The sequence below is a fragment of the Triturus cristatus genome, chromosome 12 (genome assembly GCF_964204655.1).
Source record: "Triturus cristatus chromosome 12, aTriCri1.1, whole genome shotgun sequence".
NCBI classification, from domain to species: Eukaryota; Metazoa; Chordata; class Amphibia; order Caudata; family Salamandridae; genus Triturus; species Triturus cristatus.
Genome location: NC_140595.1, coordinates 119122384 through 119131695, shown reverse-complemented (window position 1 = coordinate 119131695; position 9312 = coordinate 119122384). Strand labels below are relative to the sequence as shown.

The 9312-nt window shown below is 44.7% G+C and overlaps 1 protein-coding gene across 1 annotated transcript in view; it reads left to right on the top strand.

The window, feature by feature from the left end:
* Nucleotides 1–1489: 1489 nt before the first annotated feature.
* LOC146772821 (protein S100-A2-like) overlaps nucleotides 1490–9312 on the top strand; it is a 79261-nt gene continuing 71438 nt past the window's right edge. The window contains exon 1 of the mRNA XM_085636949.1: nucleotides 1490–1626. The gene's annotated coding sequence lies outside the window, so the exon portion shown is untranslated. The remainder of the gene's footprint in view (nucleotides 1627–9312) is intronic.

The window sequence follows — 9312 nt, the reverse complement described above, 5'->3', positions numbered from 1 at the left end:
GCCCCAGGAGACAGAGCCGTCACAGTTCTTCACAAATACCAATTTATTTGGCCATAACCCTTCCTTCTGCAATTCTATCCTGCTATGTGCTGTAACTAACCAATGCTACTATAACTCAAATCACTGAAGGATGAAAGTGAAAGGCTGAGTTGGCCCTGCCATGGTTTGAACATGTGACCTATAAACCCACAAATGTAAAGATGACCCTGAACCACATTTTGCTGCTTTTTCACATGCTTTGCACAACTTTTTCTAAGAGAAGGCGTGAGGTCGCCTGCTTATACAAGAGCAAGGGCCTGACTGCGATCTCTGCGGATGGGTTACTCTGTCACAACGGTGACTGATATCCCGTCCGTCGAAATAGGAATCCCATAGGATATAATGGGATTTATATTTTGGCAACAGCATATCCTTCACCCTTGACGGAGCAACCAGACCTCCAGAGTCTAAATCAGGCCCTAAGTCAGGAATAAGTCAACACCTACTCACTTGAAAAGTAATAGTGACAGTGTCTCAGTGTCGGCCAGTCAGGGCCGGCTTTAGGGCGGTGCGACTGGTGCGGTCACACTGGGTGCTGACCTGTGGTAGGGGGGCGCTGTGACCTCAGGGAAGCGTTATGTTTAGCAATATCTCATGATATGAGACATAAGGGGCACTTTTGCAGGTGGTAGTGAGAGAACCCGAGGAGGCGGTCAAGGGATGTTAGGGCGCCAAAACTGATTGTCGCACCTGGCGCCACCAGCGCTAAAACTGGCCCTGCTGCCAGTGGGCCAGCTTGCACCCTGCACTATCAAATATGAATCGGATGCACAAGGCAGACTCTCTTAAATGTTTTCATTTTCATTACTATCTTGTATTTTTTACGTTTGCCGCGCCCTAAAGCCCTTGAAGTGCTTATTGCGCTATATAAATAGTAACAACGAAAACACACAAGTGGAGGAGAACTGCCCTCCATGGGGAATTCGCTTTGTGATGTCTTGTGCCAAAAAAGAACACAACTGGAATTATGCGGCAGAGGAGGACCAAATTATATGGCAGGGTTGACTAAATATTGTAGCAAGAACGGGCAAATTATGCGGTGTGATGTTGCACAGTCTGTCATAGTATTACTTCATTATTTTGTCATTTTTACACATGGTGACACTGCCTGGGAAAATATTTTACCTCATAAGTGCCTATTTACCCCTTAAATAAAGCAATAAGCAGCTGAAATATGATCAGTAAATATTTGTGAAGGGCCTTGCAGTGTGCAAGAGCAGTGCTGCCATGTTTTTAGTAACTTTTGATCCTTAGGAGGTAAAGAAGACAATTGGGTATTTTTGTTAAAAGCTTCAGATCATGCAGCAGACGATGGGTTAAACTGCAAACGCCAAAAAGTCACCTGCCAGTGCCAAACTGGCAGGGCCTCGACCAGCAGGCGCGCGGGCATGTTGAGCGCAAGCCCTCAAAACACAACTCTGGGTTTCAACTTGCCTGGCATCTTGTGTAAGTGAATTCGCCTGAGGTAACCGAGCGGCGTCAGTAATTACTGCAAGGGGCATGGTGCGCCAACAGATACATTTACTCACCTGAACGACGCCACAGTGTCACAAGGTGCGGGACTCCTTCACAAGCTTCATTATCAAGGTAAGAACTGTTTTGTTTTATTTCAAGGAACCTGTTGCCCGAAGCTGCTGCTCAATTTGCGTCCGTGGTTGAAGGTCGTGAGCAGCTGCGGTTTTGGGAACTAGGACTTATTTTTCAGGATTCGACTTTGACCTAGGAAAGGAAAAATTTAAATACCAGCATTTATAACGAGCACAGCTACGGGGACCAGCGGGAAGATTAAACGAGATATTGCCCTGGCCGCTGTGCCACACCTCTTCCAGGCGAACCATGTACCATGTGGGCTGAAGTCAGGCGCCCTGGCCGCTGTGCCACACCTCTTCCAGGGAACCATGAACCAGGTGGGCTGAAGTCAGGCACCCTGGCTGCTGTGCCACACCTCTTCCAGGCGAGCCATGAACCATGTGGGCTGAAGTCAGGCACCCTGGCCGCTGTGCCACACCTCTTCCAGGCGAGCCATGAACCATGTGGGCTGAAGTCAGGCACCCTGGCCGCTGTGCCACACCTCTTCCAGGCGAGCCATGAACCATGTGGGCTGAAGTCAGGCACCCTGGCCGCTGTGCCACACCTCTTCCAGGGAACCATGAACCATGTGGGCTGAAGTCAGGCACCCTGGCCGCTGTGCCACACCTCTTCCAGGCGAGCCATGAACCATGTGGGCTGAAGTCAGGCACCCTGGCCGCTGTGCCACACCTCTTCCAGGCGAATCATGAGCCATGTGGGCTGAAGCCAGGCACCCTGGCCGCTGTGCCACACCTCTTCCAGGCGAACCATGAGCCATGTGGGCTGAAGTCAGGCACCCTGGCCGCTGTGCCACACCTCTTCCAGGCGAACCATGAGCCATGTGGGCTGAAGTCAGGCACCCTGGCCGCTGCGCCTCACCTTTTCCAGAGAGAAAATATGCACAGAAATAGACAGCAGGGATGAAAAAGAACCTGCAAGAGTGAGACAGTGAGAAAGAAAGTGCAGAGTATAAGAAATAGGATTGACATCTACACAAAACCAGGCAGGTTTGTTAAACAAGCATTGGCAAATGCATTCGGTTTCACCTATGCGATTAATAATAAGCTGTTTTGTGCTGTAAGTTGTAGCTTGCTGAGTAGTTGTACAATATAAGTTACAGAAAGTCTGTTAAAGTATTATGACTTGTTTATGTACAAAAAGCCAATATATTGTGCTCTTACTAGTGGTATAGTGAGGGCAGTGCTTTAAATGGGGGAAAAATAGTGCAGGTACTCATTTAAATGTGGCTGACGAGTGGGCGGGGCTTGGGGGCGGGGCTTAGGAGTAGTCATGGCGATACATCTTGACTTCTATACTACTTGCAGCACATACCAAAACATATGAGAAATGTCTTTCAATAAACAAAGAAGGTTTGTTTACTCATTACACAAGGAAAGCCAAACGCTGTGATATTTTAACATTTCCTTGTTTTTTAATATGTGCAACATCAATACTGTTAATTGCTGTTGCTTGGCACAATACTATATATTCTCAAGCAACACAGAAAGAAACAAGCAGACGCGCACACACAAGCATTCCACACATTTCCTTTGATATACCTTCCATGAGTGTCTCTATTCTCTCCCCCTTTCTCTCGTATTTCTCTCACACAAAAACAATCACAGGCAAGCAGACAGGCATAAGCAGACACTTAACAAAAGAATCAGGTGGGATAATTAAATCTATTTGAACCTGGTTACCTCCTACGGCTTTCTTAATAGCGCCATCATCAGCTGCCTGGATTTCTGTGTTTGCAACACAGCGTGATGGTGAACACCCCGACGGTATGCAGATGAGCCCAAGCTGAATAGTTCAGCGGGGCTCGGCTCAGGTCTACAGAAGTGCCTGGGCTGTTAGAGACAGACCGCCAGCACCAGCGTTTTATGAGTACCGGTACTATCCTCAGCAGTAGAGAAGTGCCGGTACTCAGAGACATAACACTAAGAAGTGCCGGTACTCAGTACCGGTGAGTACTGGTCCATTTAAAGCCCTGAGTGCGGGTAAGTAATAGCAAAATGTTGAAAAATTTAATGAAAGGGAAATAATAGAATTATTTGATGTATTAGCAATATTATGTGTTTGGAGGAGTTCTGACAACTTTTGGGCCCGGTGTAACTGCACCTGCTGCACCATTCAAATCATGACCCTGTTGTCTGCAAGGTACCTGCACCCGTGGTTGTCAGTTTAGGAGAAAAATATAGCAATATTAGGTGTTTAGTGGGGTGCCTGGAACTTTTGATTCTGGTGCCACTGCAACTGCTGCGCTACTGAATTCATGACCCTATTGTTTGCTAGATAATTGCACTTATGACTGCCTGTTTAGTTGTAAAATTTAGCAATATTAGGTGTTTAGAAGAATTCTGACAACTTTTGGGCCCGATGCCACTGCACCTGCTGCACCATTTAAATCAATCCTCTTTAAACTGCAAGTTAACTACAATTGTGACTGCCTGTTTGGAAGTAAAATATAGCAATATTAGGTGTTTAGAGGAGTTCTGACAACTTTTGGGCCTGGTACCACTAGACCTGCTGCACCATACACATCGTGACCCTGTTGCCTGCAAGTTAAACTGCACTTGTGACTGCCTGTTTCGAAGTAAAATATTGCAATTTTAGGTGTTTAGTGGTGTGCTTAGAGCTTTTGGTTCTGGTGTCTCTGCAGCTGCTGCACCATTGAAATCATGACCCTGTTGGCTGCAAGGTAACTGTACTTTGTGACTGCCTGTTTAGTTTTAAATTTTAGCTATAATCTGTGTTTAGTGGGGTCCCTAGAGCTTTTAGCCCCGGTGCCACTGCACCTGATGCACCATTCAAATCAAGTCCCTTTTAACTGTAAGGTAACTGCAATTCTGATTGCCTGTTTAGTAGTCAAATATAGCAATATTATGTGTTTAGAGAGGTCCTGACAACTTTTGGTCCCTGTGCTACTGCGCCTGCTGCACCATTCAAATCATGAACCTGTTGTCTGCAAGGTAGCTGCACTTGTGGCTGCCTGTTTAGTAATAAAATATAGCATAGCTCTTGTATATTAACTTAATTTTTAACATGCAATGTTTATTACAACACTTAGAATTTGACCATAATGACCAAATAGATTAGGTTGAAAAAAATCAATCTAATAATGACTACAAAGTGCACAGAAAGGTACTGCGGCATTAATTGGAAATGTCACAAACGTTCTAAGGCTAAAGCATCTGCCTACCACAACTAAGTAATACAAAGCAAGCATTCCAGCATACTGTTAGAAGCTGTCTGCCTTATCCATGGGAAGAGATCTTATCGTGACTGTGAATGGAGCCTAAACAGTGTGAACAGCTTTAGTAGACGTATCATAAATGCGTGCAGCCAGGAGAAGTTTTCCAACAAAAAAAAGGTCCCCACCAAAGTTGGTGAACACACTAATTAGGTATTGGAAACTGATAAGAGCTGACAGAAATGTTGTGAAGAGCAAATGCCTATTCCTACTAACATCTGCTCCGCTGGATACTTGTTATAGCCTGCTCTCTGGAACTGGGTAACTTGGACTTCTATGGCCTGGAGATCCCAAACGGGTTCAATAACATCAGGCTAGCATAGAGTATGCACTACTGATGACATACTGTTGCTGGTTCAGCTCACACTGGGCCTTGGGCAGCAGTTAAGGCAAGGATTTGGGACAGGTCACAAAACATTTCTGACTGACGCTATTTCATGTTCTTTGTGGCAAGTGAAGGTATTACTTGCTCCAAACACATTTTTTTTTTGGAGGTGGTAATGTGTGTGCCAAGAACATTTGTATATATTTACTGTGTGCCATTTTGTTGTGGTAGTGAGGTGTTTTATTATTTTTGTGCTGCTGTGTTTATGCGCTGCATTATTGCAATGTGATTTTAATGTATTGTACTGCAATTGTGTCGCGGTCTGTTTTGACTATTTTGTTCAGATGTACTCTGTTTTGTTTTAATTCTGTTATGATGATGCTTTGTGTAGGTTATTACGTTATGTTTTGTTGTTTACTTTAGATATGTCAACACATGGGGCTGCACATGCCTGAAAGGTTCTGTGACAATCAACTATTAACCGCGATCTGAGGTCGTAAAATATTATTTGTTCCAGTTCTTCCACTACTTAAGACAAGGGCACCCCAAAACTGTGGCAGAGACTGAATATAAACTTAGCTCACGTTGGGCCAGATGTACTAAGCCATTTAGCGTTCATAAAATCTGTGATTGATTATACCACAGGGTTTGTACCATTAAGTGGCTTTTTACTATATGCTAAACTTATTTTGCGTTTCAGTAAGTGGTTGCTGAATCACAAAATGGGCATAGAAGTGCTTAGCGAATCACAATGTGGAAGGGGTGTGTTTAGGATGTCCCTTCCAAATTGTGATTCCCAATGCAATGTATCAATGGTTTGTGCCTGCAAATTCAGTCACAAACCCATTCACCAAGAGGAAGGGGTCCAACTTAGGAACTCTTCCATTTTGTGAATGCTAAAAAAAATTTTTGTTGGGGAGTAGGCAGTGGTCCACAGAACCTCTGCAAACTCTCAAACATTAAAAAGAAAGATAAACATTTTTATTTAAACACAACCCTGCTTCTTTAAGAAAAATAAGCTTTATTAAAGAAAAAAAAACATTATTTAACTTAAATCACAGATATGGTGGTCTGTTGACCCCAGCAGGTCACCATTGTTGTGGTGGAAGAAATGTGCAATATATCTTCTTAACATTTATGAGGCAGAGTGGATTGCAAGCCACTCCGAATGGTGATTTTGCAAATTGACATAACAGTGCATAGATTGGTTAACAAGATTTCACTGGAGTCATTAACAATGAGTGCCCAATTTGCAACCAATTTTTGAGAATCTAATCTTAATATGCCTGGCCCTTTAAGTGAAATGGCCCACTGCAGTGACTGGATCAATGTGTGACGCCAACAGTGAAAGAGCTACAGCACTTTCTTCCAATTGTGTTTATGGTCTGGCTTGATAGCACAGCTGTCGCCAGACAATGACATGAGCATCACCAGAGAAGAGGGTTGGCTCCGCCCTCATGTTGGGAGCCAGGAGTACATGTTTTAAATGGACAGAGGTTGTGTGCTTCCACAAAAAAAGTGCTTACCCCCACACAGCTGTGGTCATTTTGTTTATTTCAACAGGTGCCTGAGCTCGAATGTTCGAGGGCACACACAACACTGTAATGCTATAAAAGTGTCTTAGAGAACTGGAACATTTCTGGTGTTTATATGTGGCAGCAGGACACTACTGAGGAGGGCAGTCACTAACCTACATGGATATTTAGGTCTGGCTTGACAACTCTCACTTGGCCTTTTAACCAACACCAATATTATTCTTCTGTTTTTTGCTTCCATACCAAATACATAACCATTCCCATGCTATTTACTTGTAACACTTCACATTACCATGTTTATTTTATTAATGTATTTTACTTATAGAGTTATGCAGAGCGTGAACTCGACCCAAAGGTTGCAGAGCGCTTTACAAAGATGGCAAAGTCACAGTTACAAGAGTTAAACATGGGGTAAATACAAACATGTGGCAGGCACAATACATAGCCGCAATATACACGAGAGGGATAAGATAAACACTAGCAGTTGCAGGAGTTGCATGTGGAATAAATGCACAGCCACAATATACACAGGAAGTAAACAAACACTAGCAATAGCTTGAGTTACATATGGAGTAAATGCAGTTGAATGGGGTAAGCACAGATACATGCTAACAGACGTATAAGGTGGATAGTAGGAAAAGTGGTCGGTAAGGTTCTGAGGTAGTTACACTAGGGTGTGTCGACTTGGAAACGGTGTATGCAACATTGTGCATGGGGGGATTAGATAAACGGTAGCAGTTGCACGATTTACATATAGAGTAGGCGTTGAATGTGCAAAAGAGCATATATGCACAAATACATAGTCCCAGTATACACAAGGAGTATACAGTAAACAGTAGCAGTTGCGCGAGTTACATAAGGAGTATATGTCGTTACATGGGGCAAGCTCAGATACATGGCAACAGAGTAAGTTAGAGGTATAAAATAAACAGTAAGAGATGTGGGCAGTATAGGTTTGAGGTAGTTACGGTAGGGTGTGTCAACTTAGGAACAGTGCATGCAACAGTATACATGGTAACAGAGTACAGATACATGGTAACCGAGTATATAGGATGTTTACGGTGGATACTAGGAAATGAATATAAGCATGGTATAAGAGAGCCTAGTGAACTGCATTTATGTGCAGGAGCTGGTAAATCCTACACTACAGACAGTACATTTTGGCCCATCATAGGCATATGCACACAACTTTGCTGAGCTGCGCTTATGTTTAGTGTGTGTACAGGGAGGTGCTAGGGACGTGCACTCATTAAATGGACAAACTGCTTGCCTGTACTCACCATAAAATATCATTCCACTGTCGCACATAAGGCAATCAGATATCACACTTGAGCACTGCAAACACCGAAATGTCACACCTATGGAATCAGAATTCTTGGATGCTTTAACATGCTCCTACTAAGTGTGAGTAACATCATATAATTTGCGAGAAAGGGCCACTCATAGGGGCTTATTTATGAGCCCTTGCGACACTTTTAAGCCGCCGGTGCGACACTTTTTATGACGCATCGGCAGCATAAAAATGTGCCCCGTTGTGCCCTATTTACAAAGGGACACATCTAGGTAGATGGGTCACTTTGTAAACCTCTGCGCTACATTATACCTGTGCTAGGTAAAATGTGTGCAAGGTGGGCGTTCCCCCGCATAAAAGCCTCATTAGAAGTGGCGCATTGAAATCTATAAGATTTCAGTGAGCCACTTCTAGGACGCCATTGCGTCAAAACCTTACGCAGTGCATAAAGGATAGGCCTCCCCCACGCATTCCTGGAGTTGTGTCATGCTTGTGACACAGCTCCAGCAATGTGTGACTTTTGCGCAGACAGATATGTCAGGATTCCTGACGTATCTGTCTTTCCTTGCGACATGGAGCACCGTACGTTAAATACGGCGTATCCATCATGTTGCAAGGAGGGCGCAGTGAAAACTGTTGCATCACTGTTTTGGCGCAGCGATGCGACGGGTTTTATAAATGAGGCCCATAGTTGATAATGTCACTGACAATTGCACTGAAGATATGAAAAAGTCACCCATAAGCAATCTGAAACCTTGACAACTATGGATGGGGCTACACAGGGCTGACAGCCCGCACAGCATCAAGCGATCGAGAGAGGCAGTATATTGACCCAGACAGTAAAAGGGAGTCTCTGCAGCTAGCCCTGGCCCGCCACCATCCTGCAGGCAAATCTCGGTGGCGAGCAGGCAGAGTTAGTGAGACTGGACTTACTACTATCCAAGAATTAGTCGAGTGTGTATGTAGGTCGTGACAGTCAACAGTGCGCCGCTCAACGGCATTGAAGCAAAGAGACTAGGGTATTGGAATCCAGACGGTCATCAGTGCGCAGGATGCCGGCAATGGGTGGTGGAAGCCAATCAGTTGTCGGTGTGCCGCTTGGTGGTATCAATGCAGAGAGACCTAGGCAGCGGGGGGAGGGCAGCTGACAAGTGGTGGTGACAAGGGACCAGCAAGTCGCCCTGATGGAGTAGCCCGAGAGCAGAGGAGCAACTGGTTTCCCCTGGGGAACACAGTCGGCTCCCTCTGTCGAGATGTGGCAGTCTTCAAAATGGAGGAGAGGCCCTGTGGCAGGGAATCG